This window comes from Mixophyes fleayi, chromosome 7 (assembly GCF_038048845.1).
Source record: "Mixophyes fleayi isolate aMixFle1 chromosome 7, aMixFle1.hap1, whole genome shotgun sequence".
Classification (NCBI taxonomy): Eukaryota; Metazoa; Chordata; class Amphibia; order Anura; family Limnodynastidae; genus Mixophyes; species Mixophyes fleayi.
In genome coordinates, this window is record NC_134408.1 from 86210696 (window position 1) to 86236417 (window position 25722).

Sequence of the window (25722 nt, forward strand, 5' to 3'; positions counted from 1 at the left end):
CTTCTCTTAAGGAAACACGTAGTACTAAAGAAGCAGAGTGGTTATTTGACCGGAAAGATCAGCTGTTTTTTAACCATCTCATTGAACCATCTTGTGGTGTTTTTATGTTCTTTGATAGCTTTAATAAACCTGAAATCTTGAATGTAAAGGCAATCCTATCAGGTTGCTTTCTCTATGTCAGGTTTAGACATAAGAATATTGTTTTTAATTTGATAAATGTACAGTATATGTACCATACATGGATCCTTCAAGAGTGCACTTTTTTTACACCATTTAACTTACCAATCTAGTTCATTCTCAACTACTGATATTTCTCTTTCAATTTCAGTAGTGTTCGGAACATCACAGTCCATATAGATAGATTGTACATTTCCACTAATGTTGAATCCTATTTAGATCTGCTCCCTTTTACTACAATCATGTGATTAATGGATGCTTAGATTTTAGTCCTTTTAACAGACAACTTCCCATTGGCATTTTAATGCAGAACACCATTGAGATCTAAGGGCCTAATTCATCAACGCACGATCTGCCGATTTTGAGGGTATTGTACGCAAAATCACTGCGCATGCACAAAACCGGGACATACGTCAGTAAACGTAGCCCTATTCACTCCATCTTCAAATTCAAGGGACACTTACTTCAGCCTATGATATCGCGGAGTGAACATGATGGGCAGGGACGTTTTGCCTTAACCAATGCACAGTCGGGGTGTGCTAAAATGAAGTGTATGCAGTCATGTCTGAAGCAAGCTCTGTGTGTTTCTCAGGTACTTGTTTTTTACCATATCTCTTGCTCCAGCTACAGGGCTAGTCTAAGTCTAGATCAGCAATGATGACAGTCGTGTATGCATGTTATAACATGTGTTTGCAATCATAAGCAACTGTAAAAATGTATTTAATGTTCAGTAGACATGAAAAGCATACTGGTAAAGGTATTTAATGAGAAAAATAAAAATAAATATGAACTTTTTTTTTTACTGTTTGTTCATCCATTAATGTCTTTATTGTTAACAGGTGGTATTAAATATATATTTATTCATTTTCTATGTATTCTGTGGTGAATTTATAATCCACATAGACATTGGAATAGTGCAGTGTCTTGTGTAGTAGAGCCAGGGCCGGATTAACCTGGACGCAATTTGTGTTAGAGCCCAGGGGCCTTGGGCATTTGGGGGGCCCTTGAAACTATTGTAACATTGGTATTTTTTTTATTTCTGTGTACCGTCGGCATTCATCAGGTTAGGTACTCTGGTCCAGTATGTGTGCCTTGATGAATCAGGCCTTAAGTGTTTATAGAAAAAGATTATCCACACAAGATACATATCTCTACATTGTATGTATGCTATATACAGAGTACATTTTTATATTAATGTTACTTTTATATTGTCTGACAATAATATATATTCTTAACAATGAAAAAAGGAAAGTATTCTGAACTGGAGGTACTTAATAAATCATCTAGTCTTTATTAATTTCACATTTAAATAGTCTTAGAAATCTCTGCAAAATATGGCATTAAAATGTAGATGTCATAGTCAATAAAAATTGTGAACAAGAATTAAAAAGGTTATCTTGTAAGTTATGAGATCCCATAATATAGGTGTGTAGCGTGCTTTAGATAGAAATTTGTATATCATACACTGTGTTTTACTTTGGTATATGTATAAATATTTCTCTGTATATCTTAAAAAAAATGTTATCATGATATGAGTCTGTTTTTTATATCAAGGTATATTTCTTTTTTTTCTATTTCAATACATTTTAATTATATACTCTGGTTATTAATATACTAGCAACTGTAAAGTTAACAAAAGGACTTAGATAGTAGACCAACTTATATTCTTTTTGTAAGTGATGGACTAATATTCGGCAATACTATAGAAATAATCTCAATAAAATTATGTGATTTAATAACTATCTAGATACAGTGTGACAAAGACAGGTGTTTTCCCCAGGCTTCTAAAAGAGGAGACAGGTATTTGGCTAACAATCTGCAGAGAAAGGCTACAAGCAGAGTTACACATTTATACAGCAGTGCACCTAGCTAAAAGATAAACAGGTGGAAGACATATGTGTGACAAAATAATATCAAGTCTGATTTAACTTACATGCTTTGAAAGTAAACTGTCTAATTAATGCTTTGTAAAAATAAGCAACCCACTCGGTGTAAAAATGGGAAACCCTATGCTAGGTAGCCAGAAAACTTTTTAGGCCAATACAAAATAAAGAAAATGTTAACTTCAAAGAATATGTCTTTAAATTTCATGTTTTAAGAAATCAGTGTGCCACTCTGGTCTTAGGAAAAAAAGCACAAAGTTTGTGAAGTATAGATGGCTACTGTACAGTAAAATCACGGTAGTCTCATACCTTTTGGAATGATATTTTATAATGTTGAAATTCCATCATATTTAATATGTAAATGTATGTGAGGTTGTGACTGGTTTATTTAAGGGGAAATTATGTCTCTGTGATATATCCAAGAAAAGTTATGGAAGGACAACGATTTTGGACTAATTTTGGATGAGCTAAAATTGACATCCAGGGGACTTTTCCTCCCCCCACATTAGCATACTGCCATGCCTGAGTATCTGTCTGTACGTACACTGGGTTGTGTCTCTGGAGCTAAGCTAGCGGCCATGTACACAAAGCTGGGTGGCCTGACTATGTTCTTTTGCATGTAAGTGAAAGTACTGGTACAGATGGTGATCAGACTAGCAGAACAGACCAGGCAGGAACCGTATAGCTGGACCAGACTGGAACCGGAATAATGGACTGGACTGAAACCAGAATGCTGGACTGACTGGAACCAGATTGCTGGACATGCCTGAAACCAGAATGGTGGACTGAGACCGGAATGCAAACTGCACTGTGTTAGCAGGAAAAATAGAGAAGACTGCAGACTGATAAGGAACTAAGTTGGCGTCTGGAGAAATGACGTTGCACTGGCAACAGGTAAAGGCTCCATGAAGTCCTTTTATACTAACTGTTGTCACCTGATTGGAGACTGCGATCAGCTGGGATGAAGCAGCTCTCTGACTGTCTGAGAGGGATCAGGTGGCTAAATCTAAGATGGTAGTGTCAAAGAACTGGTTTTGGAGAGAACCTCAGAGTGAAGACTGCTATCCCTTGATTGGAAGTTGCTTTCAGCTGAGCTGAAACAGTACTCTGATTAGCTGAGGGAGAGCAGGTGACTGAATCTAAGATAGCAGCGCCCATGTACTGGTTTTGGCGGGATCTCTGGAGTGGAGACAGACTGGGCAGTGTCCTGCAGAGAAATCTGTGACAAGCAGAGTCTGTGGACTGCAGATACAGCTTAGAGAGACAGCAAAGGGGTAAGTAACAGGACCTGATAGCTTGGTGCATGACACATACACCATGTCCTTTTGATGTCCTCCCAATGAAACCTGCTTAAATACCCAGTGTGTGAGAAGACAATTGTCAGTTCTTGGGGACTCTCTAATGGAAGGACTGTCCTTTCCATTCTGCTTTGTCCCAGGCATACATATTATGATAACTTTTTATTCTCTGTAATTGTATCCTGTTTTTTTCATAACTGTATTGCATATATTATGTTGTTTATTATATGTTCTGTTAAAATATAAGCAAAAGCCCTGTACATTTGTATATTAAATCTAAAAGTTAAAAAGTTTGATACTTGAAGAATATTATTTTGCCATGTTAACCCTTTGATTTCTGGTGTGTACATTGCTATCCTGTGTGTTACAAGAAGCATAGTGTGTGACAGTAACTTTTTATGTGTTCTTTAGGTGTGCATTCCTGACAACAACTTTATTGAAATTTTAGATTTCTGAGATGTAAACCATGAGATCAAGTTAAGTCATGTCAAACCTTTTTCCACATTGCAACCAACAAAATTAGAGTGGACAATAAAAATACTTTTTTTGGAAAAAGAGGTGAAAATAAAAACTTACAATTCCCTACTTCCATGCAACTGTTAGGGTTCAGCTAGTTGTATCCTGCATCTTTGCCTTTTATGAAGTCTCTGAGCTGCAGTGCAAGTGTGTGACTTCCTCTGAATAACTGCTAGGTGAGCTGCACTATTTAAAGAACCTCTCCTGACTTCATACCTTGCCAGTAATAGAGTTAGATAGCTCCTGTCCACTGGTCTGCACCTACAAGCAATTTATATATAGATCAACTCAGAATTCTGAAGCATGGACTGTGGTAACTATCCTTTGTTTTCTAGAGGGCATTTGCAGTGATTACTGGATTCTGTGTTAATCTGCACTAGCATTGCTTCTGAAGATATTAGATAATGCATGATAATGCATGAAAACATGCATTATCCTACCTTGCCTAAGACTGTATAATCTGCTCTAGTCTAACTTTAAGAGATAATATTTATTTATTTATTTATTACTTATTTATTTACTTATAGTGACAAAACACTGTATAACTTAATTTGCCAATTACTCATTCCTTCATTACTTTAGTGTTAAGGCTTTTCCTGCTCTCTCTTTATTCTGCAATAAGTTCCAAAACATTTTTCACTACAATACAACCTCATAATTCCTGTGCACATGGGTAGCGAGGGGGTGGGGGGGGGCAAGGAAAAATTACCGGGGACACCCCTGCAGATTGTCCTAACAGACAATAGTGAGGGTCCCAGGTAGAAGTTCAGGGCAGCTCAACTCTCTGATCCCTCACTGGAAGGCATGAGATGCAGCAGCCTTCCAGCGATGGAGGTGGGGAATTTGACCTGGCATAAAGGGTTATTGTACCGTGCAGCTAGGAAGGTAGTTGGGGATAGACCAGTCCGGAAACAAGTTCAACTGGTGGTACCACGGGGCCTTCGCTCACAACTGATGTCAGTTGATAACGAAGTCCCTATGGTGGTATAGCAGGGAAGAGACCGAACACTGAAGTGCCTGACACAGAACTTTTTCTGGCCCTCAGGTTCTTGCTAATAGTTGGAAAACCTTTTCAGTGAGTGACTATTGATATAGTAGGTCCCCTGTCTGAGCCCAGTAGGTCGGGAAAGAGGTACATCCTTACTATGGTGGATTATGCTACCCAGTATCCAGAGGCTGTGGATCTGTCCACCATCACTGCAGAAATGTTAGCAGACGCACTGCTAGGTGTATTTAGCAGAGCAGGGTTCCCTAATGAGATCCTAACCGACCAAGGGACACAGTCCATTAGTGAACTGGTCCAATGTCTCTTGGAAAAGTTCGGAGTGTAACAACTCCGAACTGCCCCATACCATCCCCATACTAACAGACTGTGCGAACAGTTCAATGGCACTCTGAAGCACATGCTACAGGCATTTGTAACTTCGGAGGGGTGGGGACTGGGAACCCGCCGTACCTCCTGTTTGCTTATCGGAAAGTACCGCAGGAGTCTACCATTTTTTCCCCCTTTGAACTATTATATGGCTGCAGAGTCCGTGGACCTATTTCGGGAGTCTTGGAAAGGAGAGCTACCCACCCAGGATATCACTGTGGTGGAGTATGTGTTAAAGCTCAGAGATCGGTTGGAGAATCTCATGGGGCTCGCGCAGGCTAGCCTAGCGTAAGTACAGGCAAAACAGAAAACTTGGCATGATCGGGATGTGCGTGCCAGAGTACTTGAGGTAGGGCAGAAGGTCCTTGTTCTGATGCCCACGCACCAGAACAAGCTCCAGGCTGCCTGGGCTGGACCGTAGACGGTCTCAAAATACCTGAATGACATCACTTATGTGTTGTCATTTGATAGTGAAGGTAAGTGGCAGCGAGCCTACCACATGAGTATGTTGGAGGCATACCACGAGTGTGTGGAGTTGGTAGCAGCAATTTGCTGCTTACCGACTGAGGAACCAGGAAGTGATGCAATACCTGACCTCCTCGAGGAGGCCAGAGGTGAAGGTGGTGTAGAGGAAGTGGGCTGGGATGAGCATTTGAGTGCCCACAAGTGGGAGCAGCTTGAGGCAGTGCTTTGGCCCTTTGCGACTCAGTACAGTAAGAAGTCCGATCGGACATCCTTGGTGTTGCACCATGTGGACACTGGTGAGTACAGGCCAATTATGCAACCCGCTTATTAGGTCTCACCAGAGGCCAAGGAGCACATATAAAAGGAGATATGAGGGCTGTTTGGACTAGGTGTGATCCAGTCATTGCGCTGTCTATTCGCTTCCTCCATTGAATTGGTTCCCAAGAAGGACAAGACAACACGGTTTTGCATATACTACCACCAGTTGCATAATGTGACTCTGTCTGACGCATAGCTCTTGCCCTGTATTAACGTGTTGATAGATTTGCTGGGTAGAGTTCAGGGTTAACTAGAAGTCATTTCCATTTCCAGTAAGATTTGGGAAGATAATCTGGAGCAAGTAGGGCTTGTGTTAGGGAAGATTGTGTGGGCTTGTCTGACTGTTAGGGCACAAAAGTGCCAGATGGCAATGTCAGAGGTGCAGTACCTGGGGCATGGTGTGGGGGAAGGAAGGGTTAGTTCAAAACTGGCTAAGGTAGAGACAATCCGAGACAGGCCCTGGCCCACGACCCAGTTACATGTTCTGGCATTCTTAACGACTGCAGGGTACTACAGACATTTTGTCCCAGACTTTAGTATTGTTTTGAAGCCCCTGACATATCTCACTAAGAAGAAACTCCCCAAAGTAGTTGACTGGATACCCGCTTGTGAGCTGGCATTTCAGTCCTTAACGGAAGCCCTGGTTGGTGCTTCATTACTGTTGGCACCCAATTATGACAAGGATTTTATTGTGAAAACTGATGCATCACAGTATGGGTTGGAAGCAGTACTTAGCCAGGTGGGGCAAGGTTGGTAGGAGCACCCTGTAGCCTATTTGAGCAGAAAACTGTTAAACCGGGAGTTGGGGTATGCCACAATTTTAAAGGAATATTTGGCAGGGCAGTGAAAAAACTTCAACCTTATTTGAATGGACTGTCACTCACCGGACTGTGAGTGCTACTTCTCGTGTGTTTAGGAACCGTGGCCGTCCACCATCCTGAGGGTCTGCGCATGTGCAGCCCTTTCAAACCTTCAGTTCTTGTTCCTTTTAGTTAATTGGCTGATCAGGCAACACTCCCTATTTAAAGCACCTGATGTCAATACCTCGTTGCTTGATCTTGGAGTCTCATTCCCCATGAGCCTCTGAAGGTGTTCCTGTGTTTCCTCGTGTGTTCAGCTCCTGCTGATTCCTGTTGTTCGTTTGTGGTTTCCAGACCACTTCATCTCCCCTGTGTTTCATCGTGACTGCACCAGCTGATTCCTATCCGCTGCCTCTGTGCTACTTCAGTTTGCAGTCCACTTCAACTCTCCTGTGTTTCATCGTGACTGCACCAGCTGATTCCTATCCGCTGCCTCCGTGTATCTACAGTATCCTGCTCACTTCAACTCTCCCGTGTTTCATCGTGACTGCACCAGCTGATTCCTATCCGCTGCCTCCGTGTATCTACAGTATCCTGCTCACTTCAACTCTCCAGTGTTTCATCGTGACTGCACCAGCTGATTCCTATCCGCTGCCTCCGTGTATCTACAGTATCCTGCTCACTTCAACTCTCCCGTGTTTCATCGTGACTGCACCAGCTGATTCCTATCCGCTGCCTCCGTGTATCTACAGTATCCTGCTCACCTCAACTCTCCCGTGTTTCATCGTGACTGCTCCAGCTGATTCCTATCCGCTGCCTCTGTGTATCTGCAGTTCCCTGCTCATCGCAACCCTCCAGTACTCCTCGTGTCTGCAGCCAGCTGATCTGCTCTCCGTGCTTCTACAGTGTCTCCGCTTGTGTCAACTCGCCTGTCTGCATTGGATCAACGCTCCGCTGCTTTCATCTCGTCTAGACCATCTCGACTCTTCAGTGTTCTCCAGGTGTCCAGTTCTATATACTACTGCTTCCTGAGTATTTGTTTCCATCCCTGCTGGTCTACCTACCTGTGCGCTGCACCTACTTGATTACCGCTTCCACCCTCCTGTGACTTCGTATCCTGCCGGCCTCCAGCCGTTCAGGTATCTCTGCACTTCTGTCTGACAGCCTGCTCTCCTGAACCACGGTATGCTTACTTTTAATTGACTGTGCTGGTGTATTGCATATCATGCTGGACTGAGTTGTTCTTCTCTGCAGTTTACTATCCGCTGAGACTATTGCCATCATTTGACTGTGTTACCTTTTAGCCTGGATAGTTCTTGTGACTTTGTATTATTGTGCAGTGCTGTTCAGTCATTACTATATTGTACATATCATCGTGGGATCAAGTTCAGTGTGCCCGTGTATACTCTGCATTGCATTTCTCTCCCCGTGCTCCTCCTCACATATATATTTCAGTGGTACAACTTGCTAGAGGCAGACCACTGTTCCCTGTTTTCTGAGTCACCTGTTTCCAGTATCCTTTCACATAGCAGTGGTACAACTTGCTAACGCAGACCACTGACTTCCCGGATACCTCCACCAGGATTCCATTCCCTCACCTAGACAGCGGTACAACTTGCTATCCGCAGACCACTGACTACCCTCACGTTTCCCTTGTCCATTCAGTTCCTGGTGTACTATTACTACATATTACCAGTGCTGCTAGTCATAGACTTTTCACGAGCATTCTCTACCATCTGCTGTCTCCTGTTCCGTGATCACCCCGCTACCAGAGTACCATATTACCACCTATACTGCTCTGGTAACTCCATCATCTGGTGATCCCTGGGTAAAGACTCCTAGTGCCCGTGACATGGATGACATTTTACCGTGGTGACTGATCATAATCCTTTAAAATAGCTACAACACATCTCAGGGGAGAATGGCAGACTTTTGAGATGGAGCCTTGCACTTCAAATGTATGACTTCCACATAATTCACAAACAAGAAAAAGCTCACAGCAATGCGGATGGACTGTCTTGGCCTAAGACAATGCGGGACCAGGAGCCAAGTTGTGAGGACAGGGTCCGTTGGTGGCCAATTAGGGCAGGTCCTGAAATTAATGATGAGTTCATTTTTGGGCTTTAAAAAACAGCTCTAGAGAACAGCATATTGACATTTACTACCAAGTGATAGCTGAAGTCAAGCTGGCATTGAGATATAGATCTCTGCCTCTGACAGGAAAGGGACAATCGGTCCCTGGAGTACTGCCGTTGCCCTGATCTACCTATCCAGGTCTTGGTGAGCTGTTTGTCCGCCGAAAGCAGAATGACATTGACTCAGGGCTGCTACCTTTGCTGCTAGCCTTAAATAAGAGAGAGGGAGAAACTTGGATTGATAGACAGCAGTCCCTGAAAGTGACAAGGATACTGGTGAAGTGTTTTCATTATACCCTGTATGTTGTCTGTGCCAGACTGTAGTGTTTCAAGTTATTATTTAAATATGTTTATGGCTGTTTGGTCCTACTATTTTTTTAAATAAACTTATTTGTTTTATTTTGGATATTTAGCTGGGTGATTTTGAACCTTGGGTAGGTACCGGGTAGGCCAGCTGTGCAGCGCAGAAGGTTATGTTAAACCCAGTATCCTCACACCATGTTGTTATGTAGTGGTTACCAGTTAACTGCTTGTTTTTGTGTAGAGTTATCATAGTTTCTGCTTGGTCTTGTTCTATTATTCTATCCATAAGCTTTATATACTTTTAACGACCCAGAGTGATTGCTTCAATCATCGTGTTCTTGCTTAAAAGTGTTATTTTGTACTTGCATTTCTGTACTGTACTGTACTGCTGCAGTCTCTTACAATGCTTATATACAGTGTAGAGCAAATACACGTGATAAGATGTCTGGACAAATTCCATTATATGGGCATATAACAAGATTATTGTGCAATGTTCTATGTTTATTTCTGCAGATTTGGTGCAGTGGAAAAACACAGTTATATATTGGGTAAGGCAGCGGTTCCCAAAGTGTGCGCCGCGACTCCCAGGGGTGCCGTGGCGCTGTCACTGGGGTGCCGTGACCAGCCAGAGGAAAAAGAAAAAAAAAAGAAAAAAAACTTACCAATCCGCGCGGCGCCGGGATCCAGCATCCTTCTCTCTCCTGCAGAGCGCCCAACAATCAGTGACAAGCTGCGGGAGAGAGGAGGATGCTGGGTCCTGGCGCTGCGCGGATTGGTAAGTGTTTTTTCTTTTTCTTTTTTTTTCCTCTGGCTGGCTGCGGCGGAGGGGGGGGCAGTGTGGGGAAGGGGGGGGTCAGAGTGGCTAAGGGGGGGTCAGAGTAGCTAAGGGGGGGCAGAGTGGCGGCCAAGTGAGAGAAAAGCATAGAGAAAGTGGCAGAGAGTGAGTGGCAGAGTGAGAGTGGGGCAGAGTGGTGGCAGAGTGGCAGGGGCAGTGTGAGAGGGGCAAAGTGAGAGGGGGGGCATAGTGAGAAGGGGGCAACGGGGACAGAGTGAAAGGGCAGAGTGAGAGGAGGCAGCGTAAGAGAGGGCAGAGGGGCAGAGTGAGAGGAAGCAGCGTGAGAGAGGGTAGAGGGGCAGCGTGAGAGAGGGCAGAGTGAGAGGAGGCAGCGTGAGAGGGGCAGCGTGAGATGAGGCAGTGTGAAAGAGGGCAGAGGGGCAGCGTGAGAGGAGGCAGCGTGAGAGAGGGCAAAGGGGCAGCATGAGATGAGGCAGCGTGAGAGAGGGCAGAGGGGCAGTGTAAGAGGAGGCAGCGTGAGAGAGGGCAGAGGGGCAGAGTGAGAGGAGGCAGCGTGAGAGAGGTCAGAGGGGCAGAGTGAGAGGAGGCAGCGTGAGAGAGGGCAGAGTGGCAGCATGAGAGGAGGCAGTGTGTGAGAGGTCAGAGGGGCAGCATGAGATGAGGCAGCATGAGAGAGGGCAGGGGGCAATGTGTGAGAGGAGGCAGCAAGAGAGAGGGCAGAGGGGCAGTGTGAGAGGAGGCAGCGTGAGAGAGGTCAGAGGGGCAGAGTGAGAGGAGGCAGCGTGAGAGAGGGCAGAGTTGCAGCGTGAGAGAGGGCAGAGGAGCAGAGTGAGAGAGGGCAGAGTGAGAGGGCAGACGGGGCAGCGTGAGAGGGGGCAGACGGGGCAGAGTGAGAGAGGGCAGAGGGGCAGAGTGAGAGGCAGAAGCATGAGAGAGGGCAGAGGGGCAGAGTGAGATGAGGCAGCGTGGGAGAGGGCAGAGGGGCAGTGTGAGAGGAGGCAGCGTGAGAGAGGGCAGAGGGGCAGTGTGAGAGGAGGCAGCATGAGAGAGGGCAGAGGGGCAGAGTGAGAGGAGGCAGCGTGAGAGAGGGCAGAGGGGCAGAGTGAGAGGAGGCAGCATGAGAGAGGGCAGAGGGGCAGCATGAGAGAGGGCAGAGTGAGAGGGCAGACGGGGCAGCGTGACAGGGAGCAGATGGGGCAGAGTGAGAGAGGGCAGCATGAGAGAGGGCAGAGTGAGAGAAGGCAGCGTGAGAGAGGGCAGAGTGAGAGAGGGCAGAGGGGCAGAGTGAGAGGAGTCAGCGTGAGAGAGGGCAGAGGGGCAGAGTGAGAGGAGGCAATGTGAGAGAAAGCAGCGGGGCAGAGTGAGAGGAGGCAGCGTGAGAGAGGGCAGTGTGAGAGGAGGCAGCGTGAGAGAGGGCAGAGTGGCAGCGTGAGAGAGGGCAGAGGGGCAGCGTGAGAGAGGGCAGAGGGGCAGCATGAGAGAGGGCAGAGGGCAGCGCTGAGAGAGGGCAGAGTGAGAGGGCAGACGGGGCAGCGTGAGAGGGGGCAGAGGGGCAGCGTGAGAGGAGGCAATGTGAGAGAAAGCAGCGGGGCAGAGTGAGAGGAGGCAGCGTGAGAAAGGGCAGTGTGAGAGGAGGCAGCGTGAGAGAGGGCAGAGTGGCAGCGTGAGAGAGGGCAGAGGGGCAGCGTGAGAGAGGGCAGAGGGGCAGCATGAGAGAGGGCAGAGGGCAGCGCTGAGAGAGGGCAGAGTGAGAGGGCAGACGGGGCAGCGTGAGAGGGGGCAGAGGGGCAGCGTGAGAGGGGGCAGAGTGTGTGGAGATGAAGGAGGTCACAGTGTGAGTTAGTTGTCAATTATTCTTTGACAGAAATATAATTGAAAAAAATATATAAAAATATTATTTGTTCCTTGGATCTATGCGTATTATTTTTGCATACAACTAAATAAGTATTTCTGTCCTGACCTAAATACTTATTATGTTTTTTTGACCCAACTACTTCTAAAACAGGACTGCTCAGTAATTATTTTGGAGGGGTGCCTTGAAAAAATTATGGAGACTCTAAGGGTGCCGCGAACTGCAAAAGTTTGGGAACCACTGGGGTAAGGCATTGTTTTACAGTATTTTTTATTTTTTTTGTAGATTATACTCATTATATAAGTGTGATTATTGAACGGCTGGTTTAAATATCCTTAAAAACAGATATTCTACAATGAATTCTTTATTATATTACCAGCCACATATTGACACCATACTAGTGTATTAGCTTAAGACCAACAGCCAACAGAGATGAGCAACTCGAAGGTGTCCTGAATATAGACAAGTGGGCAATCTGTAGTATGTTGGATGGTACACAAGTGGGTAGTTTGCAGGTCCATACACAAGCAGGTACTGGTAAATAAATAAAAAGGAACAGGTTCAGGTAGCGGAAGCTGAGCAAACAAAATACTCAAGCAAAGTTGTTAGTCAGGGAGTGTTTATTTATAGGTCTAAACAGGAAACAAGATCTGGTAGTATTGAACTTCTTGAATAAGAGCAAGCATAAGGGTAAGTTCAAAAGGTAAAAAAGTGGCCCTTAGGGGCTGTGGTAAAACTGTCAGGGACTATTGATAAACAGATATACTTATTGTTTAAGAGACTCGCTTTGTAAACAAATCTAATCACTTAAGCACACAAAATGTTTTCAACAATTTTATTCCTATTGTTTACACAAATGCACAGGCTGCTTTTACTTCATTTTGACTTCAACCTTGATGAACTTAGTTTATTTGCATCCTAACGGTCCCAATATATGAGTGATATATAATGTGAGTGGTCTTGGTTAACAATGATGGTTGTAAATATATTTGGGCTTCTTGGTGGATATATAGTATTATTCTTTTATGAATAATAGATATTTATTGTTTAGTGGCACCTGTAGTTTATGCAAAATAAGACCAAAAGTTTTATTGGTTGTGTTTTCCAATCTTCCTTCTGATGGAACTAACAGAACACAGTAGAAGGTAGTGAGTCTTTTAATAATCTCCTTTATGATGTTGCCATGAATTGAATTTGCCATGCTGATGTCAGGATTGAAGTCTTGTATTTAAGACTTTAATGCTGCAATATGTACTTCCACCAGTAGGATTGTTGCAACACATTTACCTGTTGTCCAGCAAAGCAGCAATAAATATACACTGCTGCAAGTTTCGCAGAAGATAGTTGTCTATGTTCCAGAGACTAGCTGAAACCTGTGCTTCAGTTACCTAAATCTGTGTCCTTGGACTACTACTTCCATCATTCAGAATACTTTTGCAGTTTGTTGTTACTATATTTGTCCTTTTTCTTCAGAATTGTCTGTGTATCAGTTATTGCTACCACTTTGTTCTCCAATCACTGGGTCTCCACTACCATGCTTAAACCTTGCTTCAATAATGATTGTCACATTTTATCAACTCCTGAACTCGCGACAGTATTTGTGACAGGTGTTGCAAATAGAACTGTGACAATTTTGATAATATATATTTTACTCACCCTCACATATATTTTGTACACAAATTGACTGTTGGATTGTTGATGCTGACCTATCAATTGTTTTTTTCTAGCTTGCCCTCAAAATCAGAGTCAGTGGGAAATTTAAATCCACTGTGATGAGTCACCAAAGATCTTTCATGCCTTGCAATAAGAATTGATGAATTAAGTTTATCATTTGTACCTTCACCCTATTCCTTGTTTTGCAATGTAAATCTATTACTCTAAAAACTAAAAGATGTAATGAACATTAAGAAAAGACTTACAAATTGGACTTACAAATGTTAAAACACACGTTATGATAAACTACACGTTATCTTGGCTTACCAACTTGGTAACGAACCTTAGGGTTTGGTTATTAAAGCTGTTGTTTCACAATCAGGACAGAGACCTTCTAAATTGTCACATCTTATCTCTGATTTTTTTCACTTTTACTCTAACTTAAACAAATCTTCCCTTGACCCTCCAGCTGAGTCCATATAACAATATATTTCTAATTTAGGGTTTTCTACCATCTCACAATCTGAACTTAAATATCTATGCAAACGTCTTTTCAATGCTGACATTTTGGAGCCTATGGGTGCTCTGTGCAACAGATCATTAAAGATCAATCAATGTTATAAATACAAATCTGTACATTTATTCAAGATATATCAAACTAGTTTAGGTATTATATTACTTGCTTTTATTAATAAAGACTAGTTTGTTTTTACTAGGCAAATATATTCTACTCATCAAGTAATACAATTTTTGACCTTCTCTTTGTGACCCATCACCATTAAGCTCTTTAATAGCTGTTCTCCCAGGACACTCATAAGACTTTCAATAGTGTGCAATGGTCTTTCCCATTCTAAGTTCTCCTTTTTTTCCCTGCACCTTTTTTATTTATAAAATATGTATCAAGTGCCACTTACAGGAGTTAGAGAAGGCAATTCACCCTTTTGATCAAGACCTAAAAGCATTCCATCATTACAAATAAAGTGAATGGACATAATTTAGAAAAAATCCTGACCAATTAAAATTTTAATTATAAGAATATATCAAATAAATGTATAAAATAAAAATAATAAATATTTATTATCATTTACTTATATAGCTTCACCATATTATGCAGCATTGTACAGGGAATATTTAATCATTCACACCAGTCTTCCCATTTGGAGCTTAAAATCTAAATTCTCAACTACACAGTAGGATTTATTTTTGTCGGTAACAAATTAGCCTACCAGTATGTTTATGGACTGTGGGAGGAACACCACATAAACACAGGGAGAACATACAAACTCTATACAGATAGGGTTCTGGTCAGAATCAAAAGCATTACCCCAGTGAGGCAGAAATTGACACCACTGTGTCACCATGCAGTATGGTACAAGTGGACATGTTCAGTGTCGGACTGGGGCATGAAGGGCCCACCGGGGTACTGCAACGCTAGGGGCCCACCAGTGGGGGTGTGGCTGGCCTTCATAAAGGCGGGACCAGACACTAGAGGGGGAGTGGTCAGCTCACGAAGGACAGCTAGTACCATAGTGTAGTATATAAAGAATGCAGTGTGTATATAGAGTACACATTCTTGACCTGCCCCTTAGATTGGGTAGAACAGCCACCAAAAATTGGGATTGTTCCAGTAAACCAGGCTTGGCTAACCTCTGCTTACCCAGTAGCTAGAGAACAGATGGAGGATATATATATAAGATAATTCTGTGTCAAGTGAAAGTCCTGGAATTTGGAGGAAATTAAAATACATATCCAATAACATTAAATAAAAATAAGAAAATCTACTTACCCATATTTTGATTGATGCAGCCTCTGCTCCTTAGTCCTTCAGCGGCGGCGGGAGCATAAGACAGTCAGCTGACAGGAGGAGGAGGGGGCGGGTCACATGATCGCAGCTGCGATCGCATTTGAAAGATGACTGCAGCCAGTCATCTGCAGCAGCAGGGACCCCGACCACCAGGTGAGCTGACCCCCCCCCCTTTGATCCAGAACGTGGCTGCCGGCTGGATGACAGGATACGTATGTTCAGCAGCCATCCATTAATTCCTGGTTTAAGTTAAATATTCTACGAGTATTCCTTTTATTATTCCGCTCACGCTCAGACAGTTTGTGTGTAACACACTTACTGACAAGAAGTCTGATGTGCGTAGGGGGAACTGTTCCCTGTGGTCAAACCCTTATCTGGAAATATCTGACAAGAATCCCTGGACCTGGTCTCCCAGCAGGCACACGCTCCTCTGTCTAACACGCTGACAGGATCTGGGCATACATACTGCGTGTAACACGGGTGATATCAGGATGGTGATTGGGGAACTCTCCACACCAGGCCGGCAGTGAGAATGATTACAAAGGTTTATAACAAGCAGACGAGATGAACTCTGTACACACAGCAGCAGGGACGCCGGGGAGGGCAGCGGGGATACCAAACATGTGAGCTGAATGGGCTCCGCCCACTTCTAGAAGGGGGTGTGGCCGTAAGGCAGCGGGGCCTACCGGTCATTTTTCCGGTAGTCCTGTGGGCCAGTCCGACACTGGACATGTTGACTCTACTGCACCTATCCATATTAGGGGCTTTTTTTATGTAGCCTTTCTAAAAATCTGTGTCTCCAGGTGGATTATGTGGAGATCCATTGGTAACTCTTGTTTTTTTTTCTTGCAAGAGAAAACTGACAGTTAGCCTGCCATTATGTTCCACTGAGCTTCACTTGTGGCCTATTGAAAAAAAGGTGGAGTAAATGGAGAAGCTTGTCAGGTCATAAAGTAGAGAATAAGACTGAACTTGATTTTATGCCCAAAGCTGCCGACTTCCACGTCATGTGACATCTTCCTGCCACACCATGGGGGCTCCTCTGCATTACTTGATCTCCTTTGCACAATGTAGGAAGATCATGCAGTCTCACCATGTGATCTCCGTCTTTCCTCCACAGAAAAGAGCTGCAGGACTGCTGCTTACTTCATATTGTAAGGGCATTTTATGCAGAGTTTTATTAGTCATTAGATTAGTAGTTGGCTCCTAATATTCATATTGAGGAGTGAGTAGGGCATTTGAGAAGCATTTTGGTGGAGTCTAAGGGGCATGAGAAATTTGACTGTGAGTGAAGGGCAGAGTGATTTTTTGGGGGAAAGTGATAGGTATGAGAGGAATTTTTGAGTAACTGGAGTTCTAAAAGGTATATGGGGTGTTTTGGGTGAGTGGGTGTTGTATGGAGACTGAGGAGTGTTTTGAGCAAAGTGGAGTTGAGGATTGTGTGTCATGTGGGAAAATCTAAAGAGGTTTTCAGAGTACATGTGGAATCTATTCTTGGGGAAATGTGCATCCATTTTGAAAATTGGTGGGCAACACAAGTATATCAGTTTGCCATCACTGGATTAAGAAGTGATTCTGACATCAGACAGTTGGATCAATGTCTTACTTCTGTATTTTTTATAGATCAGTGGAACAAGACCTTTTACATTCAATACTTTTTAAAACTTTTACAGATACCAAATATTTATTTGCACATTGAGAATTGAGAATTGACATATGTACTGTTGCATAGTTCTACTTCACAGTCAACCTGACTTATGGTTATTTTTTTATTCAGTTAAGTTAATCCATTAATACATTTAAAATATTAACAATGTAATCTATTTTTTTTTGCCATGGTCAAAAAACCACAAAACCTTCTTTCTCTGTCCCTCTATCGCTCTCTCTCTCTCATACTCTCTCTTTCTCTGTAAGGGCTTTATTTATTAAATGGAAAACAGCCCTCTGTCAAGCAAAAAATTGTTTTTCACATGAGATAGGACTTTTGCCTACAGTATGCATCAAGGGGTTACCTCTGGCGATAAGATTTGCTGGGTCCTATTTAATCACAGTGGTACACGTACCGCTGTCATCCTTCTTCTGTTATTGACGTCTCAGGATGAATGAAAAAATACTTTCATATTCAAACAATACATTAGACAAAACTTTTTACATTTTTTAAATATTATTTTTCGTCACTTAGTGGAGCTGAAATCCTGAGACTGGGCCTTCAATTCCACTGTGCAAGTGGTGATAGATTTTTTTTGCAGAAGATTATTAAATAGGCCTGTAACTGTATGAGTATTCACATATTATCACATTTAGCACAGCATGTGGTCAAGTTTTTCACAACATTTCCCAAATCAAGCTGCTGGAAAAGCATTTGAATTGTAATGATCATTTAGAGATGCATGAATTGTGACATATTTTGATTTAATTATGATACTAAAACCCCCCATTAAATAACTTACCAAATTTGCTTTACCTTCATATTCATTTAATTCCTTAGTGTTTATTATTTTCATGTGTACCCCTGTCCATGGATTGTAATTTACATAGTTAGTTACTGTAATGTACCACATTTGTACCACCACTTTGACTATTCTTTATACAGTCTGGTTAGAACTCACAGTTGACATTACTGTATTTATCTAAACAAACATTTATTATATTAATATTAGTTAAACACTATTCAAATTAGATTATGCATCTTCTTTAGACTTTGCACAATATACATGAGTCTTTTATCCTCCTTTTTTATGCTACATTTTTTTAATATAGATGTGATAGACAGTCACAAAGGGTCTATTGAATCTCTATTGAGAAACTCAGAACACATAAGCTTATCAAACACCACGTGAAGCAACATTGGTGGAAGCAATTAGGACATGCTCTACTTCATCCTTTCCATGATGCCTAATGCATTTTGCAAAAAAGGCACTGTACATGATTTTCTCCATAGACATTAATGATTAAAAGAGCATAAAAAATGATGTATGCTTTAGCCTAATTCCAGTCTAACTCAGGTGACCATATATATATTGGATGATGTCTTTAAGTGGAAAGAATGTGTGCAGCATACATGAATTTGAACCTCTGTATAACAAAATCCTGCTATAAGGCATTTTCACTTACAGCACTGATGTGCGAGTCTGCCAGTGTCACAAGCTACTCATGCTCCTCTATACAATATAATTTCTCTGGGCCATGTGTGTTTCCTCATGTTTAGTGTAATTTGGCTAGTAAGCAAAGCAGTGTCTTCTGAATTAAGTTCAGCTCCTCACCCACAATCGTTGGTTTTCCTCCAGCAACTCCGTACAAGTAGGGTCTCTTCTCAGTTTGGTGCAGAAAAATATTGGACCACCTTCTCATCCCAAGCTTCCACTTTCATTATGATAAGGTTTTCTCTCCAGTCCTCCAACCTACCATGGGTAGTCTTTCAAAGTCTCATTCTGGCAAACAATAGAGATAACGCCATTTAAGTGGGTAAAAATTCAACAAACGTTTGTACTTTAACAGATGTGCTTGCATAAAGTGGTCAAAATGGGAGACTATACATCAACACCTTGATGGGTTACACAGTTCAGAAAATAATAATAATAATAATAATAATAATAATAATAATAATAATATTAATAATATGGTATTATTATTATTATTATTATTATTATTATTATTATTGTTATTATTGTTATTATAATGCTATGCTCTATAATCATGTCTGTTCATTCAGATGTAACTACAATCATTAGTTTACCAGGGTACTATATGTATTTCGAATATACAATACATGTACTACATAAAACATACTGTTGATGTTACAGTGAAAACTTCAAGTATGGTGCCATCTGTGTATTTTAAACAGGCATTGACTTCACCATACATTTTTACAGAGTTAATGAATTATGCCAACTCAGGACAAAAAGAAAAAAATTATCGAATTTGAACATTGAAACAATTATGAAATATCATAAAGCATACATCTTTCCTTAAATATTAATATGATTATATTTTGTTTATTTCTGCTTTATTATACAGATTAACTAAAATTATATTAATGTATAATACATTTTTCCTTATTTATGGTGTCTAATGTTAGCATTACAAGATTAAAATGTAAAAACAAAATTATAACATTTGAATAAGACATTTATGTTTAATTACTAGGCATAGTTGATTGTCTAAAGAAAAAAACATCTTCATCTTAATGGGTAGTCCAGAGTTTATGCACTAAATGTAGTTCAGCAGTTCACTTCAAATTACTTTATGCATTTTTTATTCATTGTTTTTTTTACAGCTCTGCTGACCAGTACAAAGTTGAATGGAAATAAACATGTCCTTAGTCATGTACTGTCTACCTAATAGATGGTTTACATTATAAAACAGCTGAATAGGCTACCAATATAAAAGCAATATCTCTGCTACAATTAAAGTTCAAAAAGGATTGCGGTATTCGGGCTTCACAGACCCACAAATCGGCAGCAGTGGAGATATAGTTATTATTATCATTATTATCATTTATTTGTTAGGCGCCACAAGGTATCCGCAGCGCCGCACACAGTACTAACAATAGACTATACAGGGTGAAACCATACAGAACAATGAACAAAAAGTACCAATACTTCAGAAACTCCGGCTAGTCATATGCAGTAAAGATGGAGCGGAAGAACAGGTATGAAGACAGGAGGGGAGGGGCCCTGCTCATACGAGCTTACATCCTAAGGGAGGGTAAACAGACAAGGCACAAGAGGAGCCAGTTGAGGCAAGAGGAGAGAAGGGAGGACGAGCTAAAGGGAGGAGATGGGGGTTAAGTAGATGGTTGGTAGGCTTTGAGGAAGAGGTGAGTTTTGAGTGCACATTTGAAGGAGCACAGAGTAGGAGAGATACGGATGGAATGAGGGATGTCGTTCCAGAGAAGGGTGGCTGCACGGGAAAAGTCTTGGATTCTGGAGTGGGAAGAGGTGATAAGGGTGGAGGAGAGGCGGCGGTCGTTGGTCGAGCACAGGGAGCAGGCAGGAATGTGAATGGAGAGGAGGTTAGAGATATAAGGGGCAGTATAGTTGGAGAGAGCCTTGTAAGTGGTGGTGAGGAGTTTGAAAAGGATTCTGTAGGGGAAGGGGAGCCAGTGTAAGGCAAGGTAGAGAGGGGAGGCAGAGGAGGAGCGGCGTGAGAGGAAGATGAGTCTTGCGGCCGCATTGAGTATAGAGCGGAGGGGGAAAGACGGGAGTGGTTTTAGGCCAGTGAGGAGGAGGTTACAATAATCGAGGCGGGGGATAATGAGTGCGTGGATGATAGTTTTGGTGGCATCCTGAGAGAGAAAAGGATGGATGCATGCTTTTCTCGTGGAGATTATATCACTGATACAAAGACTGTTGGTATCATATTATTTTAAAGATTCCTTATCCCGTATCCCTAGTGAGCACCAGAGTTAATCCTTAAGTGGGTATTTCTTCTCTGCTACAATTAATCTCTAGTAATGCCATGTCAAAATAGTAAAATAAATACTTAAGAAATGGAAACTGTTTCATACCAGAACTGACTTCCTAGTTTGACATTTACTGGATACTACTTTTATTTGTCTTCTGGTATGCTGTGTTATTATTACATACCTTCTAGATGCAAATATTTGGAATAACAGTCCATTAAGGTAATGTTAGCAAAACATAACAACTTTCAACAACATACTATTCTGCTGCTCATGGTGCTATTACAGTGCTATTAGTTACAGTTGCAGCTCCCAAATTCAATCTATTTGCTAGTTATACTGTTATGAGTACCATAGCCACAAAGCCTTTGAGTGGTAGGTTTTGGACTACATTGACTTTTAAAATTTATTGTGAGCATATGACTACTTAGATATCTCGACTGACACTCGGATTATGGTTCAACATGATTTTATTTTGAGGCAAGCAGATCAGAATTATAGAGCATGAGATCCCAGATATTAACTGACTAATATAACTGACAAGCATAACTTAAGTATAATTCCCAAAACAGTTTGGAAGATTGGCCTTGAGGGACATTAACCAGCTAATTGCCAGTCTGGCTCATGCCCCTAACCTATATAAAAACTATACTTTAATCTAACTTAATTTACCGATACCTGACCTAACTAAACACTAATGTCCTATGCTAACTACTAACTTATTTATTTATTCTATACATGCTTAAATAAAATGATCTTTCTACACAACCATCTCAAGATACTCCTTCACATCCAATTTCACTATGCATGTGTGAACCAGCATGCTGTCACGCCTGAGGATCTGTCTGTACAGATCGTTGTGTCTCTGGAGTTGGACTGGTGACTACGTGGACAAAGCTGGGTGGCCTGATATGTTCCTCTGCATGTAGTGAAAGGACTTGTGCTGATGGTGATTACACTAGCAGAGGAGGGCAAATAGGAACTGGATTGCTGGACCACACTGGAACTGGAATGCTGGACCGGACTTTAAACGAAAAGCTGCAACCAGAATGATGAAAGAGGATTGCTGTAATCGGACTGCAACCGGAATGATGTAACCAGAATGCTGGAAGAGAATTGCTGTAACTTTACTGGAACCGGAATGCTTTAACTGGAATGCTGAAAGTGGATCACTGTAACCAGACTGGAACCGGAATGCTGTAACCGGAATGCTGGAAGTGGATAGCTGTAACCAGACTGGAACCGGAATGCTGTAACCGGAATGCTGGAAGTGGATCGCTGTAACCAGACTGGAACCAGAATGCTGTAACCAGAATACTTTAACCGGAATGCTGGAAGTGGATCACTGTAACCGGACTGGAACTGGAATGCAGTGACCAGATTGCTGGAATTGGACTGGAGACAGAATGGAGATTGCACTGTCAGAGCTGGATTAATAGCTAAGCTGTAGCCAGAATGCTCGAAGAGAATTGCTGTAACTTTACTGGATCCGGAATGCTGTAACCGGAATGCTGGAAGTGGATCGCTGTAACCAGACTGGAACCAGAATGCTGTAACCAGAATACTTTAACCGGAATGCTGGAAGTGGATCACTGTAACCGGACTGGAACTGGAATGCAGTGACCAGATTGCTGGAATTGGACTGGAGACAGAATGGAGATTGCACTGTCAGAGCTGGGTTAATAGCTAGGCTGTAGCAAGATAGATAGCAAAACTGCAAACTGCTGGAACCAGGTTGGAATCTGAAATACAACATTGCACCGGCAACAGGCAAGGGCTCCAGGAAGTCCTTTTATAGTTGTTGTTGATTCCTAATTGGAGACTGCAGTCAGCTGAGCAGAAGCAGCACTCTGAGTTGCTGAGATAGATCAGGTGACTATATCCAAGATGGCAGCTCTCATGAACTGGTTTTGGAGGAAATCTGGAATGGAGGCTGTTATCACCTCGTTGGCTGAGACGGTGGTAATAGCTTGAACGCTGACGAGAAATCCGACAAAGAGAAGACCTACAAAAAAAATCGATTTAATCAAAAAATTATTGCAATATACACAGACTTACCTGAAACCGACTTTGCATCTGATGGCACAAGTATTTAAACACTTAACCTGCAGGGTCCCGACATTGCCGCTGATGTCAAACTCCACTGCCGGAGAGCTGTCCATTCGGAAGGAGTTCCTGTCAGCCTTCTGGTGCCATCGGATATCTGAAGAGTTGGTTTTCAGGTAAGTCTGTGTATATTGCAATCGTTTTTTGATTAAATCGTTTTTTTTTGTAGATCTTCTCTTTGTCGGATTTCTCGCCAGCGTTCAAGCATACCCAATCCGGCTGAGAGGAATCATGTGACCGAATCCAAGATGGCCGTGCCCATACTCTGATTCTGGGGGGATCTCTGGAGTGGAGACAGACTGGACAGCATCTTACAGAGAGGTCTGAAACCAGCAGAGCCTGAGGACCGCAGGGACAACTTTGAAAGGCCGCAAAGAGGTAAGTGACAGAATCTGAGAGCCTGGTGTGTGACACATGCCAGGTCATGCAACCACAGACCCACCAATACTGAACTGATGAAATGTACCACTGCCAGCTAGAATCACTGGGCTCAGTTGCTCTGGTAATATTTTAAAAATAAATTGTGGCAATAACAAATTAATTTTCTATCGCTGTGAAATAATGTCTGAGTTATCACCACAGATTAATAAATAGAGGCTATAGTTCCATTACAAATTATTGTAATATGCTTTATCCTTAGCCCCTTTAATGCTAATGATGAGTTGGACTGAATACACAAGGGATTGTGGTGTGGGCACTAAGAGTGCCATATCTTCTCTATCCTGGCACCTAGAGACTCAGGGGTATATAGCTCCTGAGAATCATGTTTGATCACCAGAGAATAGACCCTACACTAGAGAAATCTTTAAGAAGTCCAGGGGGTAAATTTATCAAGCTGCTAGTTATCATTTATTCAGTACATTCTACAAAATGACAGCTAGAATCTGGTTGCTATAGTGTCTCTCAGGGTGTGTGTGTGTGTGTGTGTGTGTGTGTGTGTGTGTGTATGTTAGAGAATATAGACTGTAATCTCCAATGGGTCAGAGACTGATGTGAGTTCTCTGTACAGTGCTGAGGAATTTGTGGTGCTATAAAAATAGCTGCTGATGATAATATCGTTGTCTATTTATATAGCATCACTAATTCCACAGCGCGGTACAGAGAACTCATTCACATCAATCCCTGCCCCATTGGAGCTTACAGTCTAAATTCCCTAACATACACACAGACTAAGGTCAATTTAATAGGAGCCAATTAACCTACCAGTATGGAGTGTAGGAGGAAACTGGAGCACCCAGAGAAAACCCACAAAATTACAGGGAGAACATACAAACTCCACACAGATAATAAGACCATGGTCAGGAATTGAACTCATGACCCCATTACTGTGAGGCAGAAGTGCTAACAACTAAGCCACCATGCCGCCCAATGCTCTGGTGTATTTACTTAGACTGGGCCAAGAATTAAAAAGTACAATAAACTGTATGAAACGGGTGATGAATAAAAAGTCCTCAATCCAGTAAGACCCTGTCTCACAATATTGAAATTTGAATGTGATTAGCCCAAAGAGTGCAAATTAAGCTCAGCACAAGGATGAGAAAAACTTCAACAGCAATGGAGTTAAAGATCCATAAAACTGTGTGTTTTTAAATGCATGTTTTTCACTCAAACTAATTGGGTGCAGTTATATGAAATTGAAATAAGCATAACTTTTATACCACTAGAATGATTTCTGTCTGTTTAGCAAGTCTTATTTTTTTTGTTTTATTGTAAAAATGCAGTATATATTTCCCTTACAATGAAAGTGAAATGATTGGAAGCAATGAACTACAACCCTTTCCAAGGCAACATTTAGAACCACAAATACACTATGAACAAATATGTATTGATAGCATGCAAGAATGAAACATGGTGAATATTTGACTCATCGTTGGAAACATTTGGCTTCCAGCTTAGCCAATTGTGAAAAGTCTTCTATCATTCAAATAAACATCCCAGTAGGTATGATCAAATATAGTTTATATCAATAGTCTTAACATCTGTCAACCCAATAAACTCCTGTTTTCTAGTTAAATAGACGGCACTATTATTTTATCAAACTTTATTATAATTGCAATACTTGTCTATTAAATACCTCTTTATCATTAAAATAAACATCATAGAAGGTGTTAATTCAAATAAGTGTTATACATAGCAGGTGTACTTTAAATAGAAATAATTTATTTTAATTTATACTAATTATGCCCTAAAATGGTCTATCTTATAATATTCTTTTACACACAAAGGGGCATATTGAATTAGATATCCAGTCCAGGGTAATGCGCGTTGCTGTGAAAAGTGCGCAGCATTGACGATAATATGGTACCGCAATAATGCAGATTTTCCTACGCAACCCTGTGGGGTGCGCACAAAAATCCACATTATTGCGCTACTATGGATTGACTTCGCGGCCCGTTCTGGCACGTTACCGCGGACCGGAAACCTTATAATCTAAAAAAAATAAATTTTAGGCAATAAAGAAAAATGCTAAATTTAAGCACAAACAAAATGGAATGTTAAACGGACAAGCCATAAAATAGTGCAAAAACCTTTCCTAGCTCTCTTTCATATTAGTCACACCAGAAAGAGAGATGGATGACTCCGAGAGTGGAGAACCCTAGAACTTTAGGAACTTCCTGTAAGAAATTCTGTTTTAATTGGTGTATTAACAAGAAGGAAATTCCCAAGAGGTAAATCTATCAAGCTGCAGGTTTGAAAAAGTGGAGGCGTTACCTATAGCAACCAATCACACACTAATTATCAGTTATTACATTCTACAAAATGACAGCTAGAATTTGATTGGTTGCTATAGGTAACAGCTCCACTTATTCAAAGACGTAGCTTGATAAATTTACCCCCAA

The 25722-nt window shown here is 41.8% G+C and overlaps 1 protein-coding gene across 2 annotated transcripts in view; it reads right to left on the reverse strand.

Moving 5' to 3' along the window:
- GULP1 (GULP PTB domain containing engulfment adaptor 1) overlaps window positions 1-25722 on the reverse strand; it is a 918177-nt gene that overhangs the window by 754409 nt on the left and 138046 nt on the right. For both annotated transcript variants that reach the window (XM_075180055.1, XM_075180054.1), the window contains exon 2: window positions 18636-18803. The gene's annotated coding sequence lies outside the window, so the exon portion shown is untranslated. The remainder of the gene's footprint in view (window positions 1-18635; window positions 18804-25722) is intronic.